Source organism: Hyperolius riggenbachi, chromosome 5 (assembly GCF_040937935.1).
Source record: "Hyperolius riggenbachi isolate aHypRig1 chromosome 5, aHypRig1.pri, whole genome shotgun sequence".
In the NCBI taxonomy this organism is placed as follows: Eukaryota; Metazoa; Chordata; class Amphibia; order Anura; family Hyperoliidae; genus Hyperolius; species Hyperolius riggenbachi.
The window spans coordinates 340,109,766-340,129,614 of NC_090650.1; the positions used below are offsets into that span (position 1 = coordinate 340,109,766).

A 19,849-nucleotide genomic window follows, 5' to 3' on the forward strand; every position below is an offset into this window, starting at 1 on the left:
GTGGTGATCTGATGTCGGATCTGCGGGCGATTTATTGGTGTGGGTGGGTGATCAGATTGCCCGCAAGGGGCAGGTTAGGGGCTGATTGATGGGTGGCAGTGACAGGGGGTGATTGATGGGTGATTGACAGGTGATCAGGGGGATAGATGCATACAGTACACAGGGGGGGGGGGGGGCGATCAGGAGGGGGCAGGGGGAGGGGGGGGGGGTAAAAAAAAATAGCAAAGTACACAAAGAGAGTGCTGTGCACCTTCCCTTAGTATGTTTATTCTTTCATTTTCCAGCCAACAACCAGCGTAAATGACATTTAAGAAAACAGTGCTGTCAAACCTGGATCGATGGGGGTGCCGGGGTGAGCAGGAAAGAGGTGACCAGGGGATGTATGGACGGCACTACAGCCGTTTCACGCCGTCTGGCGCTTGTTCACGTGCGTGTGTCCGATAATGGGGCAGAGCTGAACGGCTTCCTACATACAGTCTTCAAGCCGCGCCCCCAGCGCTGCCCCATTGGTGCAAGTTGCGTGGGAGTGAAGGTCAGGGGTGAGGACTCCGGATAGTTAAGCCACTATGCTGGCGTTTATGTATGCCTTTAATAATGCACTGTTGCACTTTTTTCATTTTTATACACTTTATATGCTGTTACGCTCTACACTAAGATGAGCAATGTTTGTACTCAATTCTGTTTGATAATGCACTATATGTATTGCACGCACAAGGTTTGTTTACTTATGCCACTTCTCCATTGGCTGCATAGCGCAGCTCAGCACGATGACGTATGTCATATGTTTAACTCTCTCCGTAGAGCGGAGAGTCTCCGCCTCCTCACCCCTGACCTTCACTCCCACGCAACTCGCACCAATGGGGCAGCGCTGGGGGCGCGGCTTGAAGACTGTATGTAGGAAGCCGTTCAGCTCTGCCCCATTATCGGACACACGCACGTGAACAAGCGCCAGACGGCGTGAAACGGCTGTAGTGCCGTCCATACATCCCCTGGTCACCTCTTTCCTGCTCACCCCGGCACCCCCATCGATCCAGGTTTGACAGCACTGTTTTCTTAAATGTCATTTACGCTGGTTGTTGGCTGGAAAATGAAAGAATAAACATACTAAGGGAAGGTGCACAGCGCTCTCTTTGTGTACTTTACATTTGAATTTGTGCTCTGCACTGCCAAAGCTTGCTGCACTTCCCACTGTTTTGGACTGTGAGCTGACTATTGGGTGCTGTTGAATGGGTGAAGCTTAACGCAGACATATTGGAGTTAGCTGTACCCCCCACTCAACCAGCTGTGTGCCAAGTGTTTCTCTTCACTGGAGTGTGTAAAAAAAAAATAGCGTTGACAGATAGTGACAGGGAGTGATTGATGGGTGATTAGGGGGGTGATTGGGTGCAAACAGGGGTCTGGGGGTGGGCAGGGGGGGTCCTGATGGGTGCTGTGGGCGATCTGGGGCAGGGGGGGGGGGAATCAGTGTGCTTGGGTGCAGACTAGGGTGGCTGCAGCCTGCCCTGGTGGTCCCTCGGACACTGGGACCACCAGGGCAGGAGGCAGCCTGTATAATACACTTTGTAAACATTACAAAGTGTATTATACACTTTGTATGCGGCGATCGCGGACTTAACATCCCGCCGGCGCTTCCGTATGGCCGGCGGGATGTTGCGGCGAGTGAGCGGCGCCAGGCGGAGGATCGCGTCACGGATGACGCGAACGCTCCGCCCATGCCCCTACAAGGACCGCCACCTTTGGGCATGAGCTGGTCCTTGTGGGGTCCACTTCCCGGCCGCCTCTGTGCGTTAGGCGGTCGGGAAGTGGTTAAAGAGGAACTCCAGTGAAAATAATGTAAATGTAATAATTTCATTTTTACAATAATTATGATTTAGTCAGCGTTTGCCCGTTGTAAAATATTTTAAATACCTGATTTATATTCCGACATGTATTACATGGTGACATTTTTACTGCTGGCAAGTGATGTAGCTGCTGCTTGCTGTTTTGGCAGTTGGAAGCAGCTGTAAACAGCTATTTCCCGCAATGCAACAGGGTTCACAGAAAGGAAACTGCCAGAAGTTCCTTGTTACTCAGAGCTTTTTGTGGGAGGGGTTTCACCACAATATCAGTCATACAGCGCCCCCTGATGGTCTGTTTGTGAAAAGGAATATATTTCTCACGTAAAAGGGGTTATCAGCTACTGATTGGGATACAGTTCAATTCTTAGTCGGAGTTTCTCTTTAATGATATATGTCCCCAGTGTCCAGGTATACATTACCTTTCCGCCGCCTCCGCATGTGTCGGGCGCACTCTGCTCATTTTACACACGCGCCACGTGGTTGCCTAGTAGCGTGGACGTGTGTATGACATCTGATCTCATACGCGCGCCCCTTACTAGGAAACCACATGGGGCGCGTGTGTATGGTGAGTAGAATGTGCCCGGAGACTAGTGGAGGCGGCGTATTACATGCACGGTGCACTGGTGGGACATTTTTCATTAGGGAGGAAAAGTTATAGACTCCACTTCAGCTCTAACCAGTGCTGTCCTAAGTCTATGACCCTGTGACACACCGGGTGATTCTAGGTTCAAACTGCAAATTGTCAGCAGGCCAAGGGACGATTGTACAATGCTAGGTACACACTATGAGATTTTGTGGCAGATTTACTGTCAGATTGATTATTTCCAACATGTCCGATCTAATTTCTGATCGTTTTCTCAATCGATTTCCTATTGGAGTGAACAGAAAAAGGCCAGAAATCGACTGGAAAACGATTGGAAATCAGATCGGACATGTTGGAAATAATCAATCTTACAGTAAATCTGCCATAAAATCTCAGTGTGTACCTAGCATTGTACAATCGTCCCTTGGCCTGCTGACAATTTGCAGTTTGAACCTAGAATCACCCGGTGTGACACAGGGTCATAGACTTAGGACAGCACTGGTTAGAGCTGAAGTGGAGTCCATAACTGGTTGACTAGATGGTGGAGGTCACCTGATCCTGAACCTGAAGAACTTTGGAGCTATGTTTTGGAGGTCTGTAGGTTGCACTGGTAGGTTAATTGTTGGGAGGTGGTGTAGAAGACGAGCAAAAACAAAATATGCATTATGCAACCAGATCTGGTGATTATACTTTGTACCTAGCATAGCACCTGAAGCCTCTTCATTGCTATCCTTTTGCACTAGGATTATAAGTGAATGCACATGAAGAGAAAGATCCGGGGCACCATTTATTTCATCCCCACCATAGACAGATGCACACACAAAGGCAGACCTGACAGCTGTTTAGCAAGCACAAACGCTTGCCTCTGAGGAATCAAGCATTTATGCTTGCGAAACAGCTGTCAGGTTGGCCTTGGTGTATGTATCTGTCTCTGGTGGGGATGAAATAAACGGTGGAATTGTTGAAACTCATCTGGTGCCCAGACCTGTCTCTTCACGTGCATACAGTTGATTCTTTAGCCGGAGGCACAGTGAGTTATCCTACTTACCCCCCAAGAGATTGCCATCCTAGCATCTAGTGCAGATCATCTTTCTCTTTATTGCATTTCAAGTATTATAAGTAAGTAGTTACTTGAAACCAGCACACAAATATTTCAGGTGACAGTCATCTTGCATAAGGCATTTGAAATCATGGAACTGAAAGTAAGTTGAACTCCCTCCCTATGAGTCATAAATCCACGGATCACATTACGCATAGGTAGGCATACACTATTATGTGTGATCAGATAAAATACCTCCCTGACACTGACAATTGACCTGGATTATTGCCTTGCACTTCTCAATATTGTTCAGATTTCAGCAAATCATCCAAAATACTTCAGAGAACAATTATGTAAAAAAGGTGCCCAAACATTACTCAATTTTCTACATCACAAATAGCTGCCGATACCGTTCATAATGCCGGTGTTTCTGACAAAATTCTGACAAGGTTAGCGGCATGCTTGTTTCTGGTGTGTGATTCAATACTGCTGCTGCCTGAAAAATCAGCAGGATGCCAGGCAACTGGTATTGTTTAAAGTGGACCTGAACTGAAGAGAGAAATGCACCCTGTGTGTTTTTAGAGAGACGGGCCTGTCTAATTCCCCCTCATCTTTCAAGTAATCACAAGTGTAATGTGGTCTTTCAGCTGTGTCAGCACAGAAATCCTGCCGTCCCTGGCAGACACAGCTAATATGTAAACACAGGATGTTAACCCTTTGTCTGCTTCCATGAAAACAGAAGTAGACACGCTGCAGATTTCTTGGAGGAGTTCTGTAAGCTAGAACAAAGAAATGTTTTTCTTTAAAGGTTATTGTGCTGTTGTTTATCTTTTAGCGTAGAGTGGGAGTTCAAAGTTCAGGTCCGCTTTATTAATAAAGCAGACCTAATATGGCAGCTTCCATATGTCTCTCCCCTCTGGTTCTTTTTAAAGATAAGTAAGGCCACATCTAAGATGGAAAAGAAGATGTCAAGGTCAGTCTTTGGTAAAATTTACAAATCATATCTGTAACCAAATGCTCAGCAAAAACAAATCATTTGAACGTGCAGTTTAAAGGGAAACTGTAACAAAAGTGATATGGAGGCAGCCATATTTATTTACTTTTAAACAATACCAGTTGGCCGGCAGCCCTGCTGGTCTATTTGGCTGCAGTAGTGTCTGAATCACACCAGAAACAAGCATGCAGATAATCTTGTAAGATCTGGCAATAATATCAGAAACACCTGATGTGCATATGCTTGTTCAGGATCTATGGCTAAAAGTATTAGCAGGCAGAGGATCAGCAGTATAGACAGTCAACTGGTATGGTTTAAAAGGAAATAAATATGGCAGCCTCCATATCCCTTTCATTACAATTGTCGTTTTAGAAGGTAGATGACACACCGATCAACCCCCTCACGATGACAGCGCTGGAACCAGGATACTCAGTCCCATCAACATGCAACGGAAAAAAAAAAAAAAGGAGGCGGGCAGGGATGTTTTCCCCGCCTCTTCCTGTAGCTATGCATATAGTTGTAGTTCTCACCTTTTATTGTTTAGCTAGGAGTAAGGGCCATGTTGGTCCGAAACATGTCAGCTACTTGATGCTGGTGTCTGTATGGGATATGTGCTAAATAAAATCTACCATGATTGGACATGGTTTTTTTCTCTTAATTGTCCTTTTAACTGTTGGGAACCTTTTAGGTTATCTATTTTTTTACACCATATGTTTCATTTCAACTGCCACAATGTCTGAGAGAATATTCAAAATCACACACAAAGATAAAGGCTTTACTGAATGACACCAATAACAAAGACAATGATTACATAGCTGATGTCAGACAGCAGGCCATCCCAGGTCACAATGCCTGGTGACTCCCCAGCAAGGAGAAACGTGTATCAGCCATGCTGTGGGAAGCTGTGTGCTGGGCACACTATGATGGGAAGACTAGCAGGCAAACAGCTGTGCTGCTGAGATGTACAGCATGTCACAGGGGCCCGAGTCTCCAGGCCAGGGGAGGAGCTGTCAGCTGGCACCTCTCCCCCTACACACATTATAGACAACACACCGCTGCCCCGGGCTTCCATCAGCCATCTCCTCCCCTAGCTAGGGCCCTCCATACCTAGGCCGGCTCCGGCTGCTGCTCAGAAAGATCCCTCTTGTTATTGTTGTTGTTGACGACTCAGCATCGCTCAGGCTGCCAGTTTCCGGTATTACACGGAAGAAGGCATCCCCAGCATCCATGTAGACAAGCATGCTCCGCTGGGTGGTGCTGAAGTTGTACGTGCTGGGGATGGACTGAAGGATCGCTTAATCGGACATCTACTACATGGCCTTGTTTCCCAGGATGAATGTGTCTGCGCTTCAAGGCTGTCCCTGTTATGGAAGCAAATCCCTTTTTTCTCTCTTTTATCCCCCAACGTGTTTCTTTCTGGCCTTGTGAGCAAATCTGTATAAATACAGATGTGTGTATATTATGTTCTTGCTAAAACCTGGTCACAGTGTGTTAACTTTATCCAATATCTATTAGTATTGCCTTTTTTGCTGGCAAATGCTAAAATAAGAGTAAGCTAGGGAAGAAAAAAATTCTTATTGGTTATTCATTGTGTGCTTGACTGGAAGTGTAAATAAAGTGTCAATAGGGGTTGCAGAGGTTGCGACCGCATCGGGGCCCTTGGGCCAGAGGGGGCCTCAAAAGGACCTCCCTCGACTACAGTATTAGCTCTCTACTGGTCTTGTGCTGGTAATAATAACTTCTATAGATACTTTGAATAGTGGTAATCATTAATAAACTTTCCCATCCCCTTCTTGAACCTCTGCCACTGTAGTTACCATTGGCAGGTTTTGGTGCGCAGTATCAATTGTTATGTATATATAATGCTTGGGGGGCCCCAATGTAAAACTTGCATCGGGGCCCACAGCTCCTTAGCTACACCACTGAGTTTGGGCTAGAGCTTTCTTGTCTAGGACATTTAAGGGTTAAAGTTACATACGCACTGTAGATTACTGTTGCCTAGGATTGGGACTTGATCCCTCAGATGACAGCTCAGGGCAGAGTTCTGCACAGACACATTACTAGCCTGTAGGCTAGTGACACCTGAAAGGTGGCTAATTAGCATGAAAGGTGGCAGAGGGAAAACACATGGATTAACAGTAGAACAGTTTCCATGAGTGGGGAGAAGAACACATTCATTGGTCGCTCTGGCATGCCTGATCTCCAGGCTACATTACGTGGTATCTGTACACATGCTAAATGAATTCCCGGGACGTTCTTTATCGGCCACCTGAGTCAAGTTTAACCTAGCATGTGTATGTAGCATACGAGAAAACTTGAGAGCAGAATACCAATGTGAGAGCAGAATACCAATGGGGTATGTTCATAATGCGCATGTTGTGTTGCATTATAATGCAAGTTGTAGTCAGTTAAATGATGCAGTGAGCACATGCACATCGGAGCACGAAAAAATGGCGCATAGCTCCGTGGCAACTTTCTGGCGTGCCATTCAAATACAATGTAAATGTAACTTACCGTTTTGAAGCGCAACATTATGGCGCACGGCTAATGCATGACTAATGCCGGGGGAAATTATGGCGCATGGCTCACTGCCGTTATTGAAACAAGCAGCTGCGGCAGGACATTGATACCTGAGTGCCCATCTCTCTGCAGCTAATATCGCTGTACTGGCTGTGGTGAGGTCCCAGGAAGCAGGCAGACTTTGTAGGATGAGGATCGGCTCAGGCAAGTGCCTGTAGCCACGATGATCACAGAGGCAGGACTGTGTGCTGAGAGCCCATAGTTCCGTGCTTTTACCGCTTCCCCCAATTCGTCAGACGGAGGAGCCGTAGGTGCCAGTAGGATAAAAAAAAAAAGGTAAAATGTTTAAAGATTCAGGAGGCAGAGGTGGACTTACCTCCTCCAAGTAGACACAAATTAGTAATGATGTATCAACAAAACAATTTATTTATACACTTCAAGACTCACTAGAACACGTTTTGCAGGCATGACCCTGCTTCATCAGGCAATAGGTATGGAGTATACAGCAATGCAGGTCTAGGACTAAGTGAAGCGGCTCTGTAGAGGCATATTTATATGTTTTATATGCAGATGAATGGCGAATTTTACCAGCTCCATGTAGTATAAAGTATAACACACCATACAATTTTCTGTTAGATTTACCTGCCAGATAGATTTTTTCCAACATGCACTTGCCTTTCCGACTATGAAAGCATTTAGCAGGAACTGATCTTTTACAGGAACTGATCTTTTGTATGTGTACAGCATCTTTAGATCAGTCTTTATAACCTCCCTGACTTATAACTTAGAGATTCCAGCGAAGCAGGCACCACCTTCAGTAATTTAGTAGCTCTTTATTAGAAAAGTCATAAAAAATGACAAGTCATCAATAAAAATGGCTATAGCGGCTGACAGCCCGCTGTTTCAAGCTCAGTATCTCTTTTTCAAAGCAAGAAGCCATATACACAAACAGAGGAACAACTCCTCCTTAAAGTGAATGTTTACCATTTTAAAAATCAAAAAGTCAGATACTCACCTAAGGAGAGGGAAGGCTCGGTCATAATGAGCCTTCCCTTTCCTCTCCCGGTGCCCGGTCCCGCACAGGATCCCCCGTGGCAGTACTCGACCAGTTCGGTCAAATACTGCCACTTCCGCACCCGAAGGGAGCTTTCGGAAGCCTTCAGGAGCACTCGGGCTCCCGAAGACGGGCCGCTCCATACTACGCATGCGCGACCGCCCTCTATGACGCACTCCCGCGTGCGTAGTATGGAGCGGCCCATCTTCGGAAGCCCGAGTGCTCCCGAAGACCTCCGAAGTTCCTGATGTTGGCGGACGCGAACGGGGGAGCCAGCGCAGCACCGAGGGCACCGGGAGAGGAGAGGAAAGGCTCATTAGGACCGAGCCTACCCTCTCCTTAGGTGAGTATCTGACTTTTTGATTTTTAAAGTGGTACCCACTGGCTTTAAATAGCCTATTTAAGGAGGAGTTGTTCCTCTGTTTGTGTATATGGCTTCTGGCTTTGAAAAAGAGCTACTGAGCTTGAAACAGTGGGCTGTGAGCCGCTATAGCCATTTTTATTGATGACTTGTCATTTTTTATGACTTTTCTAATTAAGAGCTACTAAATTACTGAAGGTGGTGCCTGCTTCGCCGGAATCTGCATCTTTTAATCATTGGTACAGTGATCTTAAAGCTACGGCACACCCTATATCCTTTTGCATGGGTGCTCCTCCACTTTTGTCGTTTTTGCTGACTTATAACTTATGTGCTAGATAAATTCCTCAGTTTGCAAAGGTTTTTATCTGATGCGTGTACTCAGCTCAGTAGAATTGACTGTGTAGGTAAGCTCTTATACTACATGGAGGTGGTAAAATTGGTCTTTGATCTTTCATTTTCCAAATACTTTTATTAGTGTTACCAGACTATATTCTCTGTACAGTGCTGCGTAAGATGGCACTATATATAAATACTAAATAATAATAATAATCTCATGTGTGTACCTGGCTTAGACATGAATAAAGAACCAGGCTGCACATCTAAAGGCATGCTGGGGATACATTATATTGGAAATCTGTAGGCTCAAGAAGACTCGCAAGACTCCGATGAGATCTCGCGACATGTGGGCCAAGGCGAGACACAGGCATAGGGCAAAGTAGGTGGCTGGCGGAGATCTCGTTAGCCAGTCTGTGACGTCATGTGTGGCTGGAAGTGTCAGACTGAAATGCACTGTCACATAGAGGAGCATGTTATTTGTGTACACCTCAGTATGAGGCTGTATATTATGGCATGTGCTGCAGCACATACTACTGAAGAATAGCGACTGTATGCTTTCACTATTGTGCAGTATTGTAATAAACAACCTGCTTGGTAGTAACAAAAGAGAACCTTCCTACTTTTATATTCAGTAGAATAACATACAGTAGCTCTTTTGGAGGGACAGTCCCTCTTTCTCCCTCATTTGTCCCTCTTTCAGGACTCATGTAGAGAATGATCTATATAAATATGTGTTTTATCTACTGAAAAATGTGTTTAACCGGACCAGGACCAGAGGTTTATACCCCCTAGTGACCAGGCGATTCTTTACAATTCCGCACTTCACAACTTTAACGGTTTATTGATCGGTCATACAACTTTGCACCAAAATTAATTTTAGCCCCTTTTCTTCTCACTAAGGGCTGGTGCACACCGAGCGGGCTTTCTATTCTGTTCAGTAACAGCTTTACTGTAACAATACATGAAATGTACTACACCAAAAACGCTACCCAAAACCGCAAACCGCTAGCTGAAACGCTTCATAAAAATAAGAAAAAGCGTTTCAAAAACCGCTAGCGCTTTGTGGATCTGCTAGCGGTTTTAGGTGTGCCTCAGGCCTAAGGGCTGGTGCACACCGAGCGGGTTTTCTGGCGTTTTTACAGCCGCTTGCGGTTGTGTATATGCTAGGGTAATGTATTTCAATAGGGTGGTTCACACCAGAGCGGGAGGCGTTTTGCTGAAACGCATACTCCCGGGCTGAGGCATTTTTTGGATTGCGAAGGCATTTCTGCCTCCAATGTAAAGTATAGGAAAAACGCAAACCACTCTGAAAAACACCAGTTTAGAGCAGCTTTGCAGGTTTTTTTGTTACAGATGCTGTTCAGTAACAGCTTTACTGTAACAATATATGAAATGTACTACACCAAAACCGCTACCCAAAACCGCAAAACGCTAGCTGAAACGCTTCATAAAAATAAGAAAAAGCGGTTCAAAAACCGCTAGCGTTTTGCGGATCTGCTAGCGGTTTTTGATGTGCCCCAGGCCTAAGGGCCTATTTCCAATACACGCAGATTGGATGCAGAAAAACTGACTCCAATGAAAGCCTATGGGCCTGTTTCCACTAAATTCGATTTTTCTGATGCAGATTCTCCCATAGGCATTCATTGGAGACAGTTTTTCTGCGTCCATTCTGCATCCAATCTGCGTGTAGTGAATATAGGCCCTTATAGATCTCTCTTTTGGTGGTATTTGATTACTGCTGCAATTTTTATTTATTTTTTGATTAATTAAAAATTATATATTTTTTTAAAACCCTATTTCTTTTATCCACCCCCCCCCCCCCCCCAAATTAGCCTTAGGCTCCGTTTACACTTAATCAGTTGCTCTCAGTTATAACTGAAAGGACAATAGATTTTCAAAGTAATGCCCATGTTTTCCTGTGACACAGTTCACACTTAAAGAGAAACCATGACCAAAAATTGAACTTCATCCTGATCAGTAGCTGATACCCCCTTTTACATGAGAAATCTATTCCTTTTCACAAACGGATCATCAGGGGGCTCTGTATGGCTGATATTGTGGTGAAACCCCTCCCACAAGAACTCTGAGGACCATGGTACTCCTGGCAGTTTCCTGTCTGTGAACTTTGCATTGTGGGAAATATCTGTTTACAGCTGTTTCCAACTTCCAAAACAGCAAGCAGCAGCTACATCACCTGCCAGCAGTAAAATGTCACCATGTAATAAATGTCAGAATGTAAATCAGGGATTTAAAAGATTTTACAATGGGCAAACACTAACTAAATCATTTATACATAATTATTGTAAAAATGAAGCACTTTTTTTATTTCATTATTTTCACTGGAGTTCCTTTTTAACACGTTTTAATTGAAATCTTTTTCACAATGCACTGCTATGGAGAAGAAAAAAAAAAATGTGCACTAACTCATTGCGTGTAAATGGAACCTTAGACTGCGTTATATACACTGCACAATACATACATAGGCATATGCCTATGATAGGGATTAGATGGTGAGCCGCTCAGAGGGACAGTTAAGTGACAGTGTTCGATGATAGCGCTGAACTAGATCGCATCGTTGTATACATGTTTTTTTATCATTTTAAGTAAATAACAGCCTGCCAGCTCCAATCGCAGGCTGGCAAGCTGATCGAGGCGCCTCCCTGTGTTTACTGCACAGAACGCGTGCTCTTGCGAGCGCTCGTTCCCTGCAAATCGTGCCTCTCGCGAGATCACGCCATATGGTGTGACTGAGGAACAACGGAGCCACTCTGCTGCCGCCAATCGGCATTAGGCGGTCGCAGAGTGGTTAATTGACTCTAAACGTTATTCTCATACTTTAAATTGATATATTTCTTATTTTCTAATGTTAATATGAAGGACAATAAACCAGAATAGATAGGACCTGTGTGGATTGAATTATAAAACAGCATATTTTTCTTATATAAACTTTATGGTATGCGTGACTAGGGATGTTATGGGGGCGTGGACAGAGGCATGGCTTAAGCGTCCCTCTTTTTTTTATCTCAAAAAGTTTGGAGGTATGGAATAGCAAAGCTTTCTAGCATTTAAAGCCCATTTATTTCTTTATTTTGTAGAGTTTACTAGTATGGTAAAGGGTTAGGTACTTGTGGGTATTGAAAAAAGCAGGTATTTTTGGCAGCAGCAGCGCTGCAGTAAAATGGGTGTTGCATAGACCGCAATGTGAATTCTGGCTATAGGGCCCTGCAGAGGATAATTTGGGCATCGGTGATAAATATTGGGATTAGGAAGGCGGCGCCTGATAAATAGCGAAATAGAATAGAATAGAGGGCAAATTTAGTGGAGAAGGTCATGCTGATATTGGTGGAAATGAACATTTCTAGGCTGGTACCCAAAAATTAAAATTTATGATCCTGGTTTGGGTTCACAGTATGAGGGAGCTGTACCATTTCCTCTTTGACAGATGTGATGTATCATTTGTGTGATCCACTCCAGAGCAGAGGGATGCTATTTATCTAATTATTGGCAGCACAATCTGCTTTCAAGGAAAAGGTGCGCAGCTGGGATTTTCCACAATGGACAGAAAACAGAACAGGCAAATACAGTAACCAAGCAGCTCGGGGTGACCCAAAACCACAAGGAAAGTATAGGGGACTAAAAGAGACTGACGTGTAAGTACAGTGCCAAGCACACAAATGGCTGTGTTCCTTTCTTTTCTTTCTCTGCCTGAAATAGTTAAAAATCCGGCATGCAAGTGACAGTTTCTGGCCAGGTCGGGACTGGGTCGGAATATAGCATAACCCTCACTGATTAGTAGTTACAGCCACAAAACACTTTCCTGTCAGTAAATAGTTTCTGAGAACAGGACAGGGATAAAAGGGTCAATATTTTTTTAGATTTGAGCTCTGGCATACTTCAATGAAGATGTCATGGAGCTGAGATAATGAAACAGTTAAAACTAGACTTAAATATAAGATAAAACTGGGATATCTAAAAGAGTCATTTTTAGAAGAAAGAGGATAGATACAATTGTTTATCTCATCAGTTTATTTTCACCTCAGATGTCCTTTAAGGTGCGTACACACGCCATACTGTAGCAAACGATGGGTTCGTCAGACCCTCCCGCTGGGCAGATTTTCTGACGACAGTAGCACGTGTGTACATGCTATCGGCAGACTGATAATACTGTTTCTGACAGAAGTCCGCCCAGCGGGGGGGGGGGGGGGGGAGGGTCTGACAGGCCCGTCGTTTGCTACAGTATGGCGTGTGTACGCGCCTTTAAGTGAACATCTGTGGTTACCCACAATGCACCACTACTGAATAAGCAAATTATCTCTTCATGCCTCTAAAGCCAGGCTAGCATTCAGAACTTCTGGGAAATGTGAACTGTCTCATAGGAAAGCATTGCAGTGTTCAACCTGTTTATTTTCAATCCATTGCACAGTCTGTCAAAATGTAGGGCAGTGGACATAGTGTGTACAGGGCTGTGCACAGTGCCTTGGTAAAAGCTCAAACATCACATAGGTCATATCAGATAATAGGCCTAGTGCACACCAGAGCGGTTCAGCTGCGTTTTGCGATCCGCTTGCGGGTGCGGATCCGCTAGGGTAATGTATTTCAATGGGCTGGTGCACACCAGAGCGGGAGGCGTTTTGCAGAAAAGCATACTCCCGGGCTGCTGCAGATTTTGGATTGCGGAGGCGTTTCTGCCTCAATGTTAAGTATAGGAAAAACACAAACCGCTCTGAAAAACGGCACTTCAGAGCGGTTTGCCAGGCGTTTTTTGTTACAGTAGCTGTTCAGTAACAGCTTTACTGTAACAATATATGAAATCTACTACACCAAAAACGCTTCCCAAAACCGCAAAATGCTAGCTGAAACACTGCAGAAAAAGAAGAAAAAGCGTTTCAAAATCTGCTAGCATTTTGCGGATCTGCTAGCGGTTTTTGGTGTGCACCAGGCCATAGTGTGGGTTTCTAAAAAAAACTTTGTAATTAGGGGTTCTGCAGCTGTGTCTACACAGAAAAACAAACAAACACAAAAATGTATTCTTGTGCAGGGAAGGGATGCTCACTGGATGCTCTCATGAGTAATCACGAGTGATTCCTTGTAATTCAAGTGAGGTTTCATTGGCGCAGGTGTGCGGCTGGGATACAAAAGGGTTATTTACCCATAATTCCGCCGTTCGCCCTGTGTTCCAAAGAGCTTGCACGCGTCCTATTGGTCGCATTGCAAGCCTCACACTGGCGCACTTCCTCCTTCAAGCCGGAAGGAGGAACTGTGCATCCCTGTTCTTGTGGTTATGGGCCTCTTGGCAACCACACATTCACCGACCAAGCAGCAGCCTTTGCAATGATCGCATGTGTCCCAGAAGAGGGTACAAAATGGTTTTCAGGTAGACCTCGTTCCCTCCATATGCTGAAAACTACATGAGAACAGTGAGTGCTCTTGTTAATCAATGGGCACGTTCACTTTACAGCCTCTTGCACAATGCACGCGATTCCGATTCAGATTCCGCTTTTTAATCAGTTTTTACATCCGATTCAGATTCCGATCTGCAGTGTGCAGGGAGCAAACTGCAAATCGGAATCGGAATCGGATGTAAAAACTGATTAAAAAGCGGAATCTGAATCGGAATCGCGTGCAGTGTGCAAGAGGCCTACACGTGTTTTTCAATCAGTGTAAAAGCTCTTGCATACGGCTTTTTTTTTTTTTTTTTTTTCAAGGAACTGCATGAGGCCTGGAACCCACTACGAATCACAAATCGATAGCGCAATCGCTAGCGTTTTTAAATTAGCGTTTTGTAAGCTAATTCATAAGCGTTTTCCAGACATTTTGGTAGCGATTTTAAAAAGTGTAACCCTTTTCTCTGTGATTGTGATAGTCATTTGCAATTAGAGATTTTAATTCTGATTGATCCTTTCAATTATTTTTTTTTATAGTTTGCAGTAATTAAAAATTGCACACAATTCGCTATGTGTAGCGATTCATTTGCCAGCGCTTCAATATTTTACATTGAAGCACAAACGCTCCCGAAATGCTGCATGCCCTGCGATTGCGATTTTGCTAATTACAGTCACTACTGTGGAATTTGTTACATTTATTTACATTGGCAGGGCGTTTAGGGAAATTGCTAGCAATTTAAAGCGCTCCCTAAATGCTCAAAAAAGCTCTCTAGTGGGTTCCAGCCCTGACTGAGATGAAAGCATGCTTTCAGTTTGGCTCTCTGTAATACCGGTGTTAACCTCTTCTGGACTGTGTGGCTCTGGCCCCTTAGGCTTCTTGCACACCAAGACGTTGCATTAGGTGGCACGTTAAGGTCGCATAACGTGCACCTAACACAACGTATGGTGCTGCAAGAGCCGACGGTAGAGTGAGCCGCGTTAGGCGGCTCGAGTCCTATAATGTCTCCCAGAGTGGCGCTGATTGGCCAGCGGGACCACGTGATGCGGAGCGAGACACTCCGCATCACGTGGTCCCGCCGGCCAATCAGCTGCCGCCAGTGCAGTGAATATTAAGTAGCCATGTGCGCGGCTACTGTAGCTGGCTCTCCCCGCCTCCTCTCCGCCCCCCACTGCGCATGTGCAAACAGTCTAACGCGGCTATAGCCGCTCCAACGCCGTAGCATGCTGCACTTTGCACCGAACGTGCAGCATTACATGTAACGCAACGTGGGCTGTGTGAACAGCCCACTTGTGTTACATTGCTGTGCGTTGGGGGAGCGTTACAGGCGCACTAACGTGCGCCTGTAACGTCTTGGTGTGTAAGCAGCCTTAAGGACCACCTTAAAGGACATCTGAGGTGAAAATAAACTGATGAGAGAAACAATTGTATCTATCCTCCTTCTCCTAAAAATGACTTTAGATGTCCCACAGTTTTATTTTATGTTTAAATCTAGTTTTTAAGATTTTACTGTTTCATTGTCTCTGCTCATAACACCTTCATTGAGCTCAAATCTATGAATTATTGACCCTTTTCATCTCTTTCCTGCTCTCAGAAGCCATTTACTGACAGGAAAGTGTTTTATAGCTGTAATTACTAAGGGCCTGAGCCCACTAACGCAGTTGTGTCCGCTTCTGTCCGCTTTTCAGTATCTGTAACATTGATGTGTAACTGAAAAGCGGACACAACTGCATCAGTGGACTCAGGCCCTAATCAGTGAGGGTTACACGGTAGTCCGAACCCAGTCCCGACCCAGACAGAAACTGTCACTTCCATACCTGATGTTTAACTCTTTCAGGCATTGAAATAAAAAAAGAAACACAGCCTAGTTACCGTATGGGCTGGAACCCACAGGAGCGCTTTTGGCAGCGTTTTGGCAGCACTGCGATACGCTAGCAGTTTGCCAAAACGCTGGGCTAATGTTAATGGATGGGGCAACTTCCACAGGAGCGTTTGCGTTTCCCAGAAACGCAAACGCAGGACCTGCAGCATTTTGGGAGCGTTAGCGCTTCAATGTAAAGTATTGAAACGCTAGCAGAAACGCTCAGCAAAACCTAAACTGAGCGGTTTTGCTAGCGTTTTGCGGTTCAGCACACTGTAACAAAATTAAAAATAATTCACAGGACCAATCAGGATAAAAACGCAAAACGCAAAACGCTAGGCACCCGCTGGGGAAAAAAATACAATGTTGCAAAACACAACCCAAAACGCGCATGAATCCGCTTGCAAACCGCTCAGACAAAACGCTAGCGGTTGCGTTTTGCGTTTGCGGTTTTCAGTGGGTTCCAGGCCTATCTGTGTGCTTGGCATTGCACATACACATGTCTATCTCATCATGTCACATGTCACCTTGGGTGTCCTTTAAGGACCAGAGCCTTTTGTTTGCTGAAAACAAGCTGTGATCACTGTGATTGGCTCATAGTGATCACAGGGCCAGGAAACAATGAAATTGGTGCTTGACGTGTGCAGAAGTGAGCGGAACGTAGCGACACCAGAGTGATGTGCACCGGGGGGAGGGAGGGGATGCTGCAAGTGTGAAATGTATGTCCTGTTACAGCCGCACAGACATGAGCAGGATGTAGTTTTCAACTGCACTGGTGTGGAAAGTATTAATGCCAGGTGCAAAGAAACAGTAGTGTTGCGGAACACGCTGCGTTTTTGTCCCTAATGGAAGTCTATAAACCGGAGGAAAAAAACGCATATAAAAACGCATATGCGTTTCCTATGCGTGCATTTTCAAAAATGCTGGTTTTGTTGCATACTATGCAAAAATGCATCAAAAACGCACATATTGAAAGCCAATGGGAACGCAATGGTATGCGTTTTTCATGCGTTTTCCATGCATTTTTAAATAAAGCCTGGAACCCGCTAGGTGCACTTTTCTGAGCGCTTTGTGACATGAAAAGCTCTTGCTGATGTAATGCTATGGGTGTGATCCCACTTGAGTGATGTGATTTTATAAAAATCCCCCATAGCATTGCATTAGCAAGAGCTTTCCAAATCACTAGCGCTTAGAAAAGGCTGCTAGTGGGTTTGCGCCCTGATGGTGATTTGCGTGCATTAGACAATAAGGGCCCGTTTCCACTATAGCGTTGCGGAATCGCGGGCAAATCACCGCAGGCAAATTGCATGCGGGTGCGATTCCGCATGCGTTTTTTGCCGCGATTTCGCATGCGATTTCACATAGGTTAGGGTGATGTGATTTTAACCATGTCACTGCCTGTGTGAATTATCATGGGTACCTATGCGAAATCGCATGCGAATTCGCGGCAAAAAACGCATGGGGAAAACGCATGCGATTTCCCTATTAAATACATTGCATGCGATTCGCCTGCATTCCACACGCAGGCGAATTCTGAGGGCTGTGCCATGCAGAAAAATCCTGCACAGAAAAACGCACAGCAAAACTGACAAGTGGAAACAGGCCCATCCACTTGTATTGGCTGTGCGAATCCGCATGCGGGCAACGCATGCGGATTCGCGATAGTGGTAACGGGCCCTAAAGGTTCGTACACACGTCAGATAAAAATCGTTTGTACATGAATGAGAACGATCGATTTTTTTGCATGCACAACAGACGATCGTTCATACAAACATAACGAACGATTTCCAACGACGCATGTACACGACCAATATCGTTAGTCGTTTTTGATCCGTTCTGTTGGATTTTTTGTAACGACCAATGATGAACGACCAAAGTGTGTACAGCTAATTTACCGATATAGAACGATCATTCGACACAGAACACATGCGTCGCGTATACAGCCGCGGACTTCTCATCCGTACGCGTGCCTTGAATGAACAAACGTTCTTTTTTTTTTGCACGAACGTTGCACACTACGCAACTTCCTCTTTTCTACCCGTCACACCAACACATCACTATCTTTAGGCCTCTTTTCCATGAACTATTGATAGGCAGTGAAATGCCTCTCAAACGCTCACAACTGCTCGCTGCTGCCTGGTAACTGCTTACTGCTGCCTGGTAACTGCTCACTACTGCCTGGTAACTGCTCACTGCTGCCTGGTAACTGCTCACTGCTGCCTGGTAACTGCTTGCTTAGCACACAGCTCAACAGTTCGTGGAAAACAGGCCTAAAACTACAGCCTTTAATGATTACTTAAGCGGCGATCGTTCATATCGGTACATTAATTGGTCGGTCTATGTCGTTATACATACGTCATTTCCAATGTACATTACCTCACTTCCTTTAAAATATCGTTCTTTACATCGTTTATGTGTGTATTCTGCTTGGTCGTTGAACGGTCGTTACTTTATTGCTGGCTATCTTTGATTGCTCGTTTAGAATGATCGTTCGTTTAAAAATGATCTGATGTGTGTACTTACCTTAACCTCTTGAGGACTGCAGGGCTAAACCCCCCCTAGTGACCAGGCCATTTTTAGTAAAAAAAAGGCCACTGCAGCTTTAAGGCCAAGCTGCAGGGCCGCACAACATAGCACACAGGTGATTTCCCCCCCCCCCCCCTCCTTTTCTCCCCACCAACAGAGCTCTCTGTTGGTGGGGTCTGACCGCTCCCCCCATGTTTATTTTCTTTTTTAATCAATATTTTTGTTTGTGTTTTTTAAAAATAAAAACTGTTCCTTTAAACCCCTTCCCTCCCTCCAGCCAGCCAATCATGGTGACCAGCTCTCATAGGCTTCACCCTATGAGAGCTGATCGCTCTTTTGGCCCCCAGGGGGACAGCCGTGTCACACGGCTGTCCCCAGTACAGCGCTGCACCATATAAATAGACGGCGATCACGCCGTCTAACAGTCTCCGAGCGGCAATAGCCCCCCCAAGCAGGAGATCTGCGCGCGATCTCCTGCAAAACAGAGCCCCAGGACTTTACGCCAATTGGCGTTAGGCGGTCCTGGGGCTGCTGTCGCGGCCACGCCCACCGGCGTGACGCGGTCGGCAAGAGATTAAGTTCCTGAATTCTCAGAGCTGGTGATTTGCTATAATTGAATCAGGCCAGTGGTGTGTTCTGGAACCCTTCACTGCAAGATCCATTCAGAACCTTGAATGACACAGCTGGCCACATTTTGCAGTTTTGAGCAGAGACCATTTCACATGTTGGGAGGATTGGGTGGAGGAATGTTGGCATCAGCTGTAAGATGCATGCAAATGCATTTCTCAGTATCATGAGATCCATAAATATCGAAAGCCTCTTACTACTGATAAGGAGTGGAATGATCAAAATTAACAGATTATATAATAGACTGCATTCCAGATAAAATTACATCCATGTGGCCTAAAATCTGTTAACTGTTAAGTTCCCTGAAAGTGTGAGTTGTTGTTAGTGTTTCTCTTGTTATTTAAACATATCAGTATTTTAAAAAAGCAATCATGTATTAAAATATTTTTTTTCACCAACAGCATACATACTGTAGCCTTTATTTTAGGTAGTTCATTAACCTCCTTGCCAGTCTAAAAAACTCCGGCAAGGAGGCAGTGTGGAACTTTTTTTTATTTATTTATTTTTTTTTTAAATCATGTAGCGAGCCCAGGGCTCGCTACATGATAGCCGCTGAGCGGCGGCATCTCCCGAGCCCCTCCGATCGCCTTCAGCGTTGAGAACGGGATTTCCTGCAGGGCTTCCCTGGTCGCCATGGCGACGGGGCAGCGGGATGACGTCACCGACGTCATGGACGTCGGGACGTCACAGGAAATCCCGGGCCACCCCTCAGCGCTGCCTGGCCCTGA

At 45.2% G+C, this 19,849-nt stretch overlaps 1 protein-coding gene across 2 annotated transcripts in view; it reads right to left on the reverse strand.

Moving 5' to 3' along the window:
• Positions 1-5,662, reverse strand: part of RB1CC1 (RB1 inducible coiled-coil 1) — a 228,457-nt gene extending 222,795 nt beyond the window's left edge. For both annotated transcript variants that reach the window (XM_068237380.1, XM_068237379.1), the window contains exon 1: positions 5,562-5,662. The gene's annotated coding sequence lies outside the window, so the exon portion shown is untranslated. The remainder of the gene's footprint in view (positions 1-5,561) is intronic.
• Between the last annotated feature and the right edge of the window lie 14,187 nt (positions 5,663-19,849).